Below are 16,571 nucleotides of genomic sequence, written 5' to 3'. Positions count from 1 at the left end.
CAGTGAGGGACTTTACCGTGGTTACACATCCAGTCAGTGGCCTAGTCTGGATTTGATCCCAGGGAGTCTGGCTTCAGAGGGCGAGATCTTAACCCTGCTCCTTATGCCTCTAATTTATACCAGAATTGGAATCATATATTATAGGTAATGTTTTATATCCTGCTTTTCACTTAGTGCTATATTCTAAGTATTTTTCAATATCACAAATTATGTTTTGTAAATGTAATTTCTAAGGTATTATCACACTTTTCAATAGGATAGCTTGTCCTCTTCCATTCAGTTGTCAAACCATTGATTTTTGCCCTCACTTCTCACTCAACAACAGAAACAGATCCAGAAGGGTCATAGGTGACCTCTTTGAGGCTAACTCCATTGGACACATTATAACCCTTCTCTTTCTCGACTCCTCAGGATTATTTGACACCATTGTACTCTCCTTCCTTCTGTCATCTAGTCAATATTTATTGAGCACCAGCAGAAACTTCCTCCTCTGTCCATTTCCAGGATATACTTTTCTTTGGTTTCCCTTTCTTTCCCTGGCCATGTTTTCTTAGCCTCCAAGTTCCTGGTCCTCAGTCCACACTTCAAGTATGGGGCCCCCTGAGAGCCCCATGTTGGGGTTTTCACCAGCGTTTTTCAGCCCTGGCTGTGTCTAGGAATCACTGGAAATAACTGCCTAAAGTATTCAGAGTGGGGACCGGGCTTCAATATTTTGAAGATGCTTCATGTCCTCCATTCAGTGGTTGCTTTTCCTCCTGTGTTCCCTGTCAGAGAATAGCATACATCTCCACCCACTTACTTAAGCTAGAAAGCTTGCCTTCTTCCTCTCTCCCGATCAATCACTGTGTCCTGTGGATTCTACTACCTTATTATTTTTAAACGTTTCTACATCTCTCTCTATGTCCATTGTCATTACCTGCACTCAGCCCATCATCAGTTCTTACCTGGATTACTAAAATGCCATTGTAGTTGACCCTGCCTCCAATCTTGCCTCACTCCAATCCTTAGGTGGTTGTTGTTTCACACTGAAAACAGCGTTATTGTTTTTTTTTTTTTTTCTGATTATGTAGATACTATAAGGTCAATATAAAAACAAAAAGAATCGCAAAAATAAGAGGGAGAAATGATCACCTGAAATCCCACTGCCCTAAGATACCCTCATTCTTCCACTAACTTTTTGGTGATTATCCTTTCATGCACCTTTTTTTTTTTTTTTTTTTTTTTGAGACAGAGTAACCTAGGCTGGACGGAGTGCAGTGGTGGTGCGATCTCGGCTCACTGCAAACTCTGCCTCCCGGGTTCATGCCATTCTCCTGCCTCAGCCTCCCGAGTAGCTGGGATTACAGGTGCCCGCCACCACGCCCGGCTAATTTTTTTTGTATTTTTAGTAGAGATGGGGTTTCACTGTGTTAGTCAGGATGGTCTCGATCTTCTGACCTTGGGTTCCACCCAGCTTGGCCTCCCAAAGTGCTGGGATTACAGGCATGAGCCACCGCGCACAGCCTCATGCACCTTTTTATGTTGATCAGTCATATGAGAAAAGGGTCTGAACTGTGATCTTCATTGGGATTCAGATGTCAGAGAGTGGCCTTGAAAGAGGAACAATTTTAATTAGGGACAAAGAAGGCCTAGAAAGAGGGTATATATAATCGTAAACAGATGGCAAAATCTAATTGCCATGGTTTGAATGCCTCCCCCGGTTTCATGTGTTGGAAACTTTATCCCCAGTGTGGCAATACTGAGAGGTTTGGGCCTTAAAAGATGAATGGATCGTGAGGGCAGAGCCATTGTTCATGGATGAATGGATTAATGGGTTAGTGGATTAAAGGGTTATCATGGAAGGGGAACTGGTGGCTTTATGAGAAGAGGAAAAGAGGCCTGAGCTAGCATCTTAGCATGCTAAGCTCCCTTGCAATGTGATACTCTGTGCCACCTTAGGACTGTGCAGAGTCTCCACAAGCAAGAAGACCCTCACCAGATGTGGCTCCTTGACTATCTCAAGATCCATAACTGTAAGATATGAACTCCTTTTCTTTATAAATTACCCAGTTTCAGGTATTCTGTTATAAGCAACAGAAAATGCACTAGTACAATCATAATGTTGTTTTGTTTTCAAAGAGGGGCACATCTTATTTTTTAAAATATTTTTTTACTGTGCAAAATCTGCTACAAGAACATTCTATTTAAGTAATCTTTTTTGTTTACCTTCCCTCCTCTGTCTTTTTCTACTCCTTGCAGCTTCACCTGCACCCTAGGTAACCAGTGCTAATAACTTGGTATGTGTACCTTCATACCTTTTCTTCATGCTCATATAATCATATGTTGCATTTGGCTCCCCATAATAGCGACTCAACACAGGCTTAATCACTTTAGAGTTTATTCTTGTACGTAGGCATCCAGGGCTGCTATGGTGGTTACACAAAGTGATCAGGGAGCCAGCTTCCTTCAAACTGTGTGCCTGGCAATCTTTCACATTGTCATATCTTCAAAGTCAAACAATGACTATAAAAGCACCAGCCATGCACCCTTTTCAGGTAAGAAATGGGGAAGACCAGCGGCCAAAAAGAGCTTCACCTAAACTTCATCCAACACTTCATCCAAAACTTCCACTTAAATTTCACTGGCCATTCCTATCTGCAAGAAGAGAAACGTTTGAGCACATTGCTACCCCTAATAATGGAGGTTCTCTTAGTAAGGAAGAAAGAAATAAAAGATTTAGGTAGGCAGCTAGCAGGCTGTACCTAAACACACACACACACACACACACACACACACACACACACACACGGTTTTAGGGTTTTTGTTTTGCTGTTGGTAGATGTCATCAGTTTCTGAAAATTGGTTCAGAGTACATCTATACCTTTGCATATAGCTTTCCCCATTTAATCACATTTCATAGAAATCCCTCCAAGTCCATTAATATAGATCTAACATATATTTAAATGGCTACACAATTCCCCATGTATAAGACACTATAATTTATTCATTCATTCCCCTAATGATGGGCTTTGCTTGGTTTTCAGTGTTTTGCCAACTACAAACAATGCAGCAATAAACACCTTTGTACATGCGGTTTTTTTGTGTGTTGGTGCTTTTATTTCTATAGAGTAGATTCCCAGCAGTGGGATTACTAGGTTGAAGGGCAAATGTATTAAAGTTTTATAGTCTTTGCTAATTGCCAAAAGGTTTGTAGCAACTCATACTGCACCCAGCAATACATGAGTATCTATTTCCTCCTCATTCTTTCTATCAATAGTAGATGTTTTCACTCTTAATTTTTACCAATCTGAAGGGTATAAAGTAATATTATGTTATTACCTTAATTTTCATTTCCCTGATTGATAGTCATATTGAGCATCTTTTAAATCTATTTATTAGCCAGGCATAGTAGCTCATGCCTGTAATCCTAATACTCTAGGAGGCCAGGGAGGGTGGATCACCTGAGCTCAGGAGTTCAAGACCAGTCTGGGCAACATGACGAAACCCCATCTCTACCAAAAGTACAAAAATTAGCTGGGCATGGTGGCCCACGCCTGTGGTCCCAACTACTTGGGAGGCTGAGGTGGGAGGATCACTGGAGCCCAGAGAAGTCAGGCTGCAGTGAGCCATGGTCATGCCACTGCACTCCAGTCTGGGCAACAGAGGGAAACCCAGTCTCAAATGAATAAATAAATATCAGATCCTTAGAATTTCTCTTCTATGAATTACATTTCATTCATATCATCTATTTCTACTAGTTTTGTCTTTTCTAATCAATTTCTGAGAGTTTTTGTGTATTATCAATATCAATCAGCAATTAATGTAGTATACTTAGCATTCTAGCATACTTCATAAAAACTTTATTGACAGTTCTTTGCCTACAGAATAAAGTACAGGTTTATTATTATTATTATTATTATTTTTTTTTTGAGACAGAGTCTCACTCTGTCACCCAGGCTGGAGTGCAGTGACACGAACTCGGCTCACTGCAAGCTCCCCCTCCCGGGTTCATGCCATTCTCCTGCCTCAGCCTCCCAAGTAGCTGGGACTACAGGCACCCGCCACCACGCCTGGCTAATCTTTTTTGTATTTTTCAGTAGAGACGGGGTTTCAACGTGTTAGCCAGGACGGTCTTGATCTCCTGACCTCATGATATGCTCACCTCAGCCTCCCAAAGTGCTGGGATTACAGGCGTGAGCCACCACGCCCAGCCAAGTCCAGGTGTTTTAACAAAGTGAAGTATGTTGTCTGGGCAGGAGATGCTGTTCAGATGCCTTTGATAAGGACAGTTAGGCAACTCAATTCCTTTCTCCCCATGTGTCCATTTACATACGTTGATTTACACACAGATTAAACAGTATGGTCTATGAGGAAAAGGTCTGCACCTTGTTCTTGGTTGGATTTCAGTCATCTGATGGACTGGGGTGGCCCTGAGGGAGACATGATTAAAGTGGTGGTGGTGTGGGTGGTGCTGAAAAGTAGGTCATCATAGAGCAGAAGGGATCTGGCACCTTGGATCCAACCTAGCATTTGAGCCAGAATGTCCAAAAGCAGTTCTGGGTTCACTGTGGAACCCAGTACTGGAACTTGTCTCACCTAGCTGCTTTGGCAGCCTATGTGGGTGCTGAGAGAAAATGGGTGTCTTAGTGTGTTTGGGCTGCTGCTATAACAAAATACCACAGACTGGGTAATTTATAAACAATATAATTTATAAACAATAGACGTTTATTTCTTACAGACTGGGTAATTTACCACAGACGGGGTAATTTATAAAACTGGGTAATTTATAAACAATAGACATTTATTTCTTCCAGTCTAGAGCCTGGGAAGTCCAAGGGCAAGATGCCAGCAGATTTAGAGGCTTGCTCTCTGCTTCCAAGATGTTGCCTTCTTGCTGTGTGTTCACAAAGCAGAAGGTACAAATGCTGTGTTCTCACATGATGGAAAGGAGGCAAAAAGGGTCAGGTAGCTTTCTGAAGCCTCTTGTATGTATGTATATATGTACGTATATATGTATGTATGTTTGTGTGTATGTATTTATTTTTGAGACAGAGTCTCTCTCTCATCCAGGTTGGAGTGCAGTGGCATGATCTTGGTTCACTGCAACCTCCATCTCCCAGGTTCAAGTGATTCTTGTGCCTCAGCCTCTCAAGTAGCTGGGATTACAAGCACCCACCACCACATCCGGCTAATTTTTGTAACTTTAGTAGAGATGGGGTTTCACCATGTTAGCCAGGCTGGTCTCAAACTCCTGACTTCAGGTGATCCACCTGCCTTGACCTCCCAAAGTGCTGGGATTACAGGAGTGAGCCACCTCGCCTGGCCTGAAGCCTGTCTTATAAGGACATTAGTGCCATTCACAAGGGCAGAGCCCTCATAACTCAATCACTTCCCAAAAGGCCCCACCTCTTAATACTCTTGCATTGAAGATTAAGTTTCAACATGGATTTTCAAGAGACATAAACATTCCAACCATTGCAGGGGCTTGTATGGAGGTTTAAAGAGCTGTTATTTTGGAGCCAAAGCAGGCTTGCCATGGAACCCTTAATTGACCTGTAGCCAATCAGAGCATTTTCCTTCACACTTGACTAGAGCAGTGGCAATAAAGTCTGGTCTTCAGATGCAGCAGTGATGCTCCAGTTTCAATATTATGAACCTAATTGTCTAGGTATTCATGCCAATAATAGGAAAAATGTTCCAACCTTGTGTTGGTACCCTGTTAAATCAATAAGCCTTGGAACTGCAGAAATGCAGCCTGGCTAGACATGGTAGCAAGTGGTAATCTAGATGGGTTCATGAAAACATAAAAGTACTCCCCAAAGAGTTCCCTAAGTATTTGGCAGGGAAAACTCTGAAAATAACTTTGATTTCCTGCATGGATCTTGACTTCTTTTAGTTAAGCCAGTGAGACTCAAGAGTTTGTGAGAGCTGGGTATTGACGCTAATGGGATCACCACTATACACACTGATGAAGGCCAAAACCAGTGGCTTCCATTCTCACTGTGCACATAATGGACTTTGCTCACCTCTCCAGCCTTACCTCCTGCAATTTTCTCTGTTCTGAATATGTTGAATATATTCCTCCAGCCAGTAATAAATTTTTTGTCTATTGTAACTTTGCATATGCTGTTCTGTCTTCTTGAAATGCTCAATCTCTCAGCTGTATTATTTATTGGCTAACTCTTGTGAGTCACTGCCTACTTCAGGAAGTCCTCCTTGATTCCTCCAATTGGGGCTTCAGGTTTCTCCTAAAGCTCTCATCACATTCCTCGTGCCCCTACATGCCACCTCTTCTATCAGACTGTGCACTGGTTTCCTCAGCACTGAGTGCAGTGCTTGACACATAACAAACACTCAATCATGTTTCATTAAAAAAAAAAAAGTGTTTGCCAGAGAACCCATATAGGAGAGAAACCTTATGAGTGCAATAAATGTGAGAAAGCTTTTACTGATAAGTCATGCCTTAATAAACATCAGGGCGGGTGCGGTGGCTCACACCTGTAATCCCAAAACTTTGGGAGACTGAGGCAGGTGGATCACTTGAGGTCAGGAGTTCAAAACCAGCCTAGCCAACATGGTGAAATCCCATCTCTACTAAAAATACAAAAAATTAGCGAGGTGTGGTGGTGCATGCCTGTAATCCCAGGTACTCGGGAGGCTGAGGCAGGAGAATCACTTGAACTCGGGAGGCAGAGGTTGCAGTGAGCCAAGATTGTGCCATTGCACTCCAGTCTGGGCAACAGAGTGAGACTCTGTCTCAAAAAGAAAAAAAAAAATCAAAGAAACACACACACACACACACACACACACACACACAGTGTTTGCATGTGCTCAATGCTGTGCTCGTTTTTTCTAAGAGAAATAAATAACATATTCCCTGAGCTCAAGTAACTGATAATCCAGCTAGGGAGACAGGGTTTTTCGGGTTGTTGTTTGTTTTTTCCTCCCAACAAACTACTGCATAATTATACACATATAAAATGAAACGTTAAATTACATAATATACCCGTAAGGACGATGAGAGTTGAGAGAAGGGGACATAATAGAGCCATATGCATCCACGAAAGAGAAAATATTCTGTTAGTGGATATTTCTATAGAGTTCAAAAATAACCTCCAAACATATCAAATATTGAATATGTGAAACCCACTGTGCCAGCCACAGAAACCTTAAGCTAAAAAGAGGGGAAATTGCTAGCTTTAAGGGCTTATGATTTAGTCAGAACCACTTCAAATTCTGTTTGGAGGTAGACAGGGCATACACACTTAACCAACAGGTAACAAAGAAATGAGTACCACAGCTGGAGTGACAGGGCAAGGTGGCCACATAAAAACAAAGCAAATCAGTTTCACTCATTAAAATAGAAAATATTAAAATAGAGATAATATGCAGCCTTCTTAGCAGGGGGTGCTGAAATATTACTATTATACACTATTAGTGGGAGGGTAAATTGGTACATATTTCCTTAAGGGTAAATTGGCATCATATATCAAGACTTTCAGAAATGTTCTGACTCTGACTCAGTAGTTCTATTCTAGTAGTTTATATTAAGGAAATAATCAGAGACACGGACACTTATGCACAAAGATATTAATAGCAGTGTTATTCTTAATGGAGAAAAAAATAAAAACGTTGAACAATAGAGAATTAGTAAATAACTTATGATTCATCAGTATAATGGACATTATACAGTCATTAAAGTCTGTTTTTGTGATAATTTTAGCATTATTGGAAATTTTTCATGTCATAAAACTGAGTGAAAAAATATAGAAAACTGTGGACAGATTATTTACATTTTATGACTGCAAACCCCTAGACATTATCAGTGGTGGAATTATAAGTGTTCTTTTTTTCTTCCTTATCATTTTCTTTATTTTCTAAATTTCCTACAAGGATGTATAATTTTATTTTTAGAAAAGGCTTTTTTTTTTTTTTTTTGAAATGGAGTCTTGCTCTGTCCCCAGGAAGCAGTGGCCCAATCTCAGCTCACTGCAACCTCCACTTCCTGTGTTCAGTGATTCTCCTGCCTCAGCCTCCCAAGTAGCTGGGATTACAGGTGCTTGCCACCATGACCTGGCAATTTTTGTATTTTTAGTAGAGACAGGGTTTCACCATGTTGGCCAGCCTGGTCTTGAACTGCTGACCTCAGGTGATCTGCCCACCTCCGCCTCCCAAACTACTGGGTTTACAAGCATGAGCCACAGCACCTGGCCAGAAAAGGTTTTAATTTTTAATGCAAATAAATGGATAGGAGCCGGGCGCGGTGGCTCACGCCTGTAATCCCAGCTTCTTGGGAGGCTGAGGCAGGTGGATCACCTGAGGTCAGGAGTTTGAGACCAGCCTGGCCAACATGGTGAAACCCCGTCTGTACTAAAAATACAAAAATTAGCTGGGCGTGGTGGCCGGCGCCTGTAATCCCAGCTACTCAGGAGGCTGAGGCAGGAGAATCTCCTGAACCCGGGAAGTGGAGGCTGCAGTGAGCTGAGATCACACCATTGCACTCCAGTCTGGGGAAAAGAGTAAGACTTCATCTCAAGAAAATAAATAAGGCCGGGCGCAGTGGCTCACGCCTGTAATCCCAGCACATTGGGAGGCCGAGGCGGGCGGATCACAAGGTCAGGAGATTGAGACCATCCTGGCGAACAGGGTGAAACCCCGTCTCTACTAAAAATACAAAAAAATTAGCCCGGCGTGGTGGCGGGCGCCTGTAGTCCCAGCTGCTTGGGAGGCGGAGGCAGGAGAATGGCGTGAACCCGGGAGGCGGAGGTTGCAGTGAGCCAAGATCATGCCACTGCACTCCAGCCTGGGCGACAGAGGGAGACTCCATCTCAAAAAAAAAAAAAATAAATAAACAAACAAATAGATAGGACAAGGTAGTTTATGCTCAAAGCAAGATAAACAAGTGACAGTAAACTCACATTAATGCAGAATGATTGGGAGTTGCACCCCTCTTTTGTTTTCACGCCGTATAGCTATAGTCTTCTTCTCTACAATCTCTGCAGTTTTTGACAGGGAGGTGCATAGAGAAAAAAGCAAGGAGAGATTTGGAGAATGACACTACCATTTCTTTTGTGTTGTATTCAGGTGTTTCATGCAAAGTTTGTGGGTGGAGTAACTTGGTGGTCACGTCCTATTACCTATATCCCATGAATCTTTTCTTTCCTTGTTTATCCTAAAATAACGCTTGATGAAGAAAAGGCAGGGAACAGCAAAGGATTGCTGGCTATAGCATCATGAGCCCTGAAAGGATTTTACCAGCAAGCAGAAAAAGCCCCTTTCACCATCAAGCGGTGATCATCCTCATGGTCCTGAGTCCTTAATGACCATTCAGGAATATCTGGCCTGCCCGAGGCACAATAAGGTTAACAGCGTCTCAGTCCCTTTAACCTGGTGGAGGGATGAGACTGAGATAAGGATTGAAGGATCAAAGAAAAAGCAGGCGGGCCGGGCACAGACGCTCATGCCTATAATCCCACCACTTTGGGAGGCCGAGGTGGGTGGATCACCTGAGGTCAGGAGTTCAAGACCAGCCTGACCAACATGGTGAAACCTTGTCTCTACCAAAAATACAAAAATTAGCTGGGTGTGGTGGTGCACGCTTGTAGTCCCAGCTTCTTGGGAGACTGAGGCGGGAGAATCACTTGAACCCAGGAGGTGGAGCTTGGAGTGAGCCAAAACCACACCACTGCACTCCAGCCTAGGCAACAGAGTGAGACTCCATCAAAAAAAAAAAAAAAAAAAAATAGCAGGTGTACATGTCTGCTAAAATATGGATAAGACTGGCCGGGCGCGGTGGCTCATGCCTGTAATCCCAGCACTTTGGGAGGCTGAGGAGGGCAGATCACGAGTACAGGAGATCGAGACCATCCTGGCTAACATGGGGAAACCCCGTCTCTACTAAAAATACAAAAAAATTAGCCAGGCGTGGTGGCGGGCGCCTGTAGTCCCAGCTACTTGGGAGGCTGAGGCAGGAGAATGGCATGAACCTGGGAGGCAGAGCTTGCAGTGAGCCAAGATGACGCCACTGCACTCCAGCCTGGGTGACAGAGCCAGACTCCGTCTCAAAAAAAAAAAAAAAAAATTATGGATAAGACTGCCTAGGAAATCAACCCAGTTAATATGTATGCTTCCAGCAGATGATCAATGAACATCTGACATGCAAAAACTAGCTTCCATTTGTGTCACATTCCCCCCAGTTCATCAAGGGCTTTTACATTTATGATTTTATTTGATCCTAACCACAACCCTTTGAGAGAGGCCCCAGTCTTCCCATTTTACAGATGAGATCATCAAGGCTCAACAACATGAAAGCTTTTGCCCAAGATCTCTCAGTTAATAGCAGCTGGAGCAGAAACCCAGACTTCTGGTTCCTCTAATTCTTTCTTATTTGACACATTTAAGCCCTGACAGAAACATTCTCATATAAGAACACTCACAAATAATACTGAAATGTGAAAAGAAAAAGAAAAATCTATCTACTGGAATTTTTATTCGTGTGATCTTAGCTACTATTTCTCCTTTAGAAATTTCACTTCTTAGCTCTTATGAATGCCAAGAAGAAACACAACTGACATGCCCAAGGCACTACCTCTGGGCTTTAGTCAGATTTCATTCTCAATCCAACCCTGTGAAGTGAGTGGCTGTCCCCATTTTATAACTAAGGACCCTGCAGGATCAGAGAGATCAAGCAACTTATTCAAGGAGATGTGACTAGTAAGTGGCCCAGGTAGGACTTGTACCCGGATCCTTTTGGCCACAGAACTCAGGCACTTTCCAAGGTACTATGAAGCCTCCTCAGGCAGGAGGTGCTCAATAAACATCCTTAGCTTGCTCTAATCCATCAGAGGAGATTTGACCAACTTGGATGTTTAAGAGCCATACCACCACAGCAGATCAGGTTAGTACACACGGGGATGCATTTGCAGGTCATGCGTGACACAGAAGACAGCTCACCTTCATCAGTCAAGCAGATTTGAACTCCCCCTTTCTAGAAAACCTTCCTGCTTGCTGGAATCTGCTTAGCTTTAGAACACTCTAGTTACCTCTCCCCTTTCCTAGCTTACCCACCAAATGATTTTCCCTTGAGACATTTACTGAGCAGTCACAAAAGTATCTTCAGTCCATCCACATGACAACGGCATATGTGTTTGCAGGAGAGGAACCCATCTCAGGTTTTTGGTCCACAGGAGGCAGGGTCCTGGGATGCCTCAGTCACTGCAGACAAGGTCCAAAGAAGCGCCGAATCCTCCGCACCCACCTTCCTCTCACCAAAAACCATTTTCAGGGGGAAGAGTGGAATCATCTTAGCCTAGAAGAAGTTCATATCTAAATGAAACAACAGCTAAGTTTCTCTTCTCCAGGAGAAAAGAGATTTCCAGCCTCTGAGTTAAAAAAAAAAAAAAAAAAAAAAAAGAAGTCATTTTTTGGAGTTTCCTCTTTCCAATCTCTTTTACAACAGCTCTCTGAACTTTCAGCTAGACCCACCTGTCTTTTCTTATGCTTACGCCCTTTGTCCCATGTCCAACCTCACTGTCTTCCTGTCTTCGACCCTGCTATTGGTGGTCTGGGCCCTGCTGAGGACCACAACCTATAAAGATCACGCTTAAGGCAGGAAGTCAAGGCTTCACTCTGTCACTACATTTCTTGCTGCTTAGCATTTGTGTGTTTTCAACATATGTTTCTCCAGTCTCCCATTAAATCAGAATCACAGAATGTTAGGAATGGAAGGAACTTAAGAGCACTTTCGTTCGTGGAGAACCTCCACAGCCTGTTCCCAAACCCCTCTAGGGGCTTTGGCATTTGACCCAGAACTCCCCTCACACTACAGCAGCAGTTCCTAGCGGGTAGGCACTTTCCCTTGTACTTCTGCCTGGTTGCCTCCACAACTGACGCAAGGATCTCCAAAATCAGCGTTCAGTGGTGTTGACGAGGGGAGCAGAATTTTCCAGTTCCAATCACCCTTGAGGGTCCTCTTTGTTTTGCCAACAGTCCTGCAGGTACAGGCATAGCTGCTTTACCCCACTTTGGTAGTGCTGAGGAATGGCAAGCATGACTACTCTAAGGCTGAGATGAAGCCACCCATCCTGCCTCTGACCCCTGTCCCCCATGCCACCACCCCAGCCTGGTGCCCTTTCTACCCTGAACTAAGCTGTCTCTATTCTGTGAGCATGGGAGGAGGATCTGTAGTATAGTATAGTGTAGTGTAGAGACTCTTCTATATCCCTTCCTGGACAAGTCTTGCCCCCACACGTCCCAGCCTGGGAATCTCAGCAGGGCATTTGTGTTCACTGCTGGCTTGGGTTAGCAACAGTAATCACACCCTGATGAGGATTAATGAGCTTCCCGGGCCTGTTGGGTGACTGTGTCTTAGAAACTGTCCAATCCAGAGCTAGGTCTATCCCCTTAGCACAGCATGCTTTGCTATGAGTCAGAGCTTTGCGAATGCTGAAATTACCACCACCATGTTCCTAGGGATGACACATACTCCCAAATGCCATCATTATATATTTTCTTCCACAGTAAGCCTTATAGCTGGTCTGCAAGTTGGCTTAAATTTTAGTTAAGTTCCTTTTTGTCTCAGTTCTCAATTATTCCTACTAGGGGAAGCAGCAGTTGTTTGGATAATCCAAAAGGATGGATTATCTAAAAATAATTTGAATTTATCTCTGGAATGTGTTAGGTGATTTATTTGTTTTAAACACAGCAGTTACCTTTCTAATGATACTTAATTTAGGGTAATGTGAAAGAAATAGCATTCCATCACCACAGATGAGTTAGATAGGCAGTTCTGGAGGTAGGGGAGAGAGGAGCCAGTGAGGCAGGGTGATGAAACAATGCGCTCAACATCCACACTGGTCAGAGATACTCACACTCAGTCCCTACATGTATAGAGGATTACACAGCCTCCGTGATTTTGCTCCCAGGGGTACATTCACACATCTTGCCATCTTCCCATTGGCTAGAGAGGTCTTCCATCCTGGGAATGAGAGAGGGCAAATCAGGCAGACAGTGAAGTGCTTTCTGTGCCCAGAAAGTTGAGAGTTGTCCTTAAATTAAAAAAAGGGTGGGATTTAATGTTCCTTTTCCAACAAGTATGGGAAGTCCCCCTTGAGAGAGAGTGTAGGTTTTGGGGAGCCCATGGATGGCCAGTTCCTTGTTGCCCTTTCTAGGATCTTAGAACTCCTGTCTCTGGGTATCAGGACACAAGAAGACTCCAGTGAACAGATATTGGGACAGGGCAGGGGGATGGAGAGTGAAATGTATAGATTTTAGGCCAGAAGAAAAGGATTGCCTCTTGTTGGCTATGGGATCTTGGGCAAATTACTGAATTGCTCTGACCCTTAGTGCACCCGTCTGAAAAAACGAAAACAACAATAGTAAGAGTAGCTACCATACAGATGAGTGGTTGCTATGATCTGAATATTTGTGTCCCTGCAAAATTCATATGTTGAAATCCTAACCCCTAAGGTCATGATATTAGGAGGTAGAGCGTTTGGGTAGGTGACTGGGTCATGAGAACACACCCTTATGAATACAGTCAGTGCCCTTATACAATAGGTCCAAGGGGGCTTGTTCATCCCATCCACCATGTGAGGGTACAACTAGAAACTGCCATTTATGAACCAGAAAGCCCTCACCAGACACTGAGTCTGCCAGTGTCTTGATCTTGGACTTCTCAGACTTCAGAACAGTGAGAAATACATTTCTGCTATTTATAAGCTAACCAGCCTCTGGTATTTTGTTATATCAGCACAAATGGACTAAGATAGTGGCAGCTAAATAATATTTGTGAAAGTATTTTGGAAGTTGTAATGTCCTGTTCAATTGTTAGTTATTACCATAACCCGTGACTGGCCCTGCAAAACCCAATCACAGTCCTGAAAATGGAACTCAAAGGGCATGCCCTCCCTAAGGTGAGGGCAGCATTTGAAGGACTGTATGTTCTCAGCGCCTAAGGGGTATATTCAGGTGTGTACTTAATCATTACTATTCTGATTCTGACGAAGATGAAGATAGCACAAGAACCCAGAGGAAGACCGACTGCCTACCTGCATGGAGTCCTTTCTCATTTTCTTAACATTTGGTTGAATTTGTTAATGATTCTAGATCGCAGCCTCTTCAGATATTGGCCTCTTCAGAAAGCTTGGCAGTGGAATTGCCATCTACCTTGAATGCCAGGTTGGAATCTGCCCAGACTCTCAATAAGAGAGCACTTCCAAACACTCTGCCCAGGCTCCTCTCTTCAGAAAGTGAGTAGATGGTGGGGAGAGGGGGGAGGTAGGGAGTGGGGAAGGGTAGTGGTGGGGCGTTTGCCACTGATCGTCAACTTTCCTGCTTGACTATCTTCTCCCACAGAGAAGAAAGAAAGAATTGTGACTGAAGTTCCAAGTTACCCTGAGTTTTCCTTCTCTAGTCTGTAGCCTTATTCTTGTTTCTCAGTTTGCCCCCTTCTTTCTTTTCACCATTGCTCACACCCTTGGCTTTCGTGTTTCTGGTTTTTTTTTTTTTTTTTATCCTTAGATCTTAAACCACTGGGCCTCTGGATCAAATGGCAGACTTCTTTAGAGGAAAATGGGATATGTGTTCTGGGACCAGAGAGGTAACCTGCAGGCTCTAATAGTTGCTGAGGAAAAGGAGCAACGTGTTCACCTGGATGATTCCAAATGGCCTACTCTGGTTTAAAGTTAGGTATGGTTATTCCAAAGTCTTCACAGACTTCTGTTCCTAACCCATTCAAACCCAAGAGAACTCTAATTCTACATGTAGCCATCAGCTGTGTCTTAGTCCATTGGGCTGTTATAATGAACTGCCATAGTCTGAGTGGCTTATAAACAACAGAAATTTATTTCTCACAGTTATGGGAAGTCCAGGATCATGACATGTGGGAGAATCAGTGTCTGGTGAGGGCCTGCTTCCTGGTTCATAGATGGCCATCCTTACATGGCAGAGGGGCAAGGGATCTCTCAGGGTCTCTCTTCTAAGGGCACCTATCCCATCAGTGAGGTCTCTACCATCATGACCTAATCATCTCCCAAAGACGCCACCTCCTAATACTATCACACTGGGGATTAGGTTTCACCATATGAATGTTCTGGGGGACACAAACATTCAGACCATATCAAGCTGCAATTAGTTCTTTACCTCAGGATCTTTAGTTACCCTTCAATTACCCATCTGCCACCTCCCACACCTTCAACTGCTTCCTACTTTTCATTGTGATTGAGTAAATTTCAAATTATCTCCAGTGCACATAGTATTTCTAAAAATAGAATTCTTAAGCAATAAGGATGTAGTAAATCAGGAATCTTCAGAAGGTGCATATTCTGTCTGAGGTCAGGTTCCCTAGAGGCAGAATCTAATGCAGGGATCATTGTGCAGGTGACTTTGAGGAGGAGTGCTCTAGAAGAAATGATTTTAACACTCATCTTAAATAACTGTCCTAGTCACCCTCTAAAACTCACCCTATCTTTTTTCTTTTTTTTTTTTTTTTTTTTTTTGTCGGAATCTTGCTCTGTCGCCCAGGCTGGATTGCAATGGCACAATCTTGGCTCACTGTAACCTCTGGCTCCTGGGTTCAAGCAATTCTCCTGCCCCAGTCTCCTAAGTAGCTGGGTTTACAGGTGTGCACCACCACGCCCAGCTAATTTTTGTATTTTTAGTAGAGACAGGGTTTCACCATGTTGGTCAGGCTGATCTCGAACTCCTGGCCTCGTGATCCACCACCCCCCTCCCAGCCTCCCAAAGTGCTGAGATTACAGGCGTGAGCCACTGCGCCCAGCCCACTCACCCTATCTTATAGCACTTACCGCTGTAAGGTTTGCTCATTTATCTGTTTACTTACCTTTTTCCCATCTTCCTGCTACTAGGAAGTAGTAGCTACTTCTACTTTTATACTAGAGTAAAAGCTCCATGACAGTGTGACCTTACCTGCGTTTTTGTTTTGTTTTGTTTTGCTTTTATTTGGGTTTGTTGTTGTTGTTGTTGTTTTACTGCTTTATCCAGTGCCTGGAGCATAGAAGACACTAAGTAGGTAGTTGTTTAATAAGATAATGAATGAGTACATAGTTTAAAATAATGTCTACTACAATTGTGTAATACAATGGAAAAACGACCAAAATCTACTGTTAAGTGAAAAGATCATTATGTAAAATGTCATGTATTATATAATTAGATCTGTGTTAAGAGAACTTCTGTTCCTTACCACGATGAAATAATAGATTCCATGGGTTTCCTTTTTTTTTTTTTGAGATGGAGTTTCACTCTTGTTGCCCAGGCTGGAGTAAAATGGTGCCATCTCGGCTCACCTGGGTCTGCCTCCTGGGTTCAAGCAATTCTCCCGCCTCAGCCTCCCTAGTAACTGGGATTACAGGCATTTGCCACCATGCCCAGCTAATTTTTTTGTATTTTCAGTAGAGACAAGGTTTCACCATGTTGGCCAGGCTGGTCTCGAACTCCCAACCTCAGGTGATCCACCCGCCTTGACCTCCTAAAGTGTTGGGATTACAGGCATGAGGCACCGCACCCAGCCAGGGATTTACTTTCTTACCTCAAACTACTAAAAATCTGAACAAACTATATGACACAACGGTTTC

This window comes from Chlorocebus sabaeus, chromosome 25 (genome assembly GCF_047675955.1).
Source record: "Chlorocebus sabaeus isolate Y175 chromosome 25, mChlSab1.0.hap1, whole genome shotgun sequence".
NCBI lineage: Eukaryota > Metazoa > Chordata > Mammalia > Primates > Cercopithecidae > Chlorocebus > Chlorocebus sabaeus.
Note: the sequence above shows the minus strand (reverse complement) of the source record.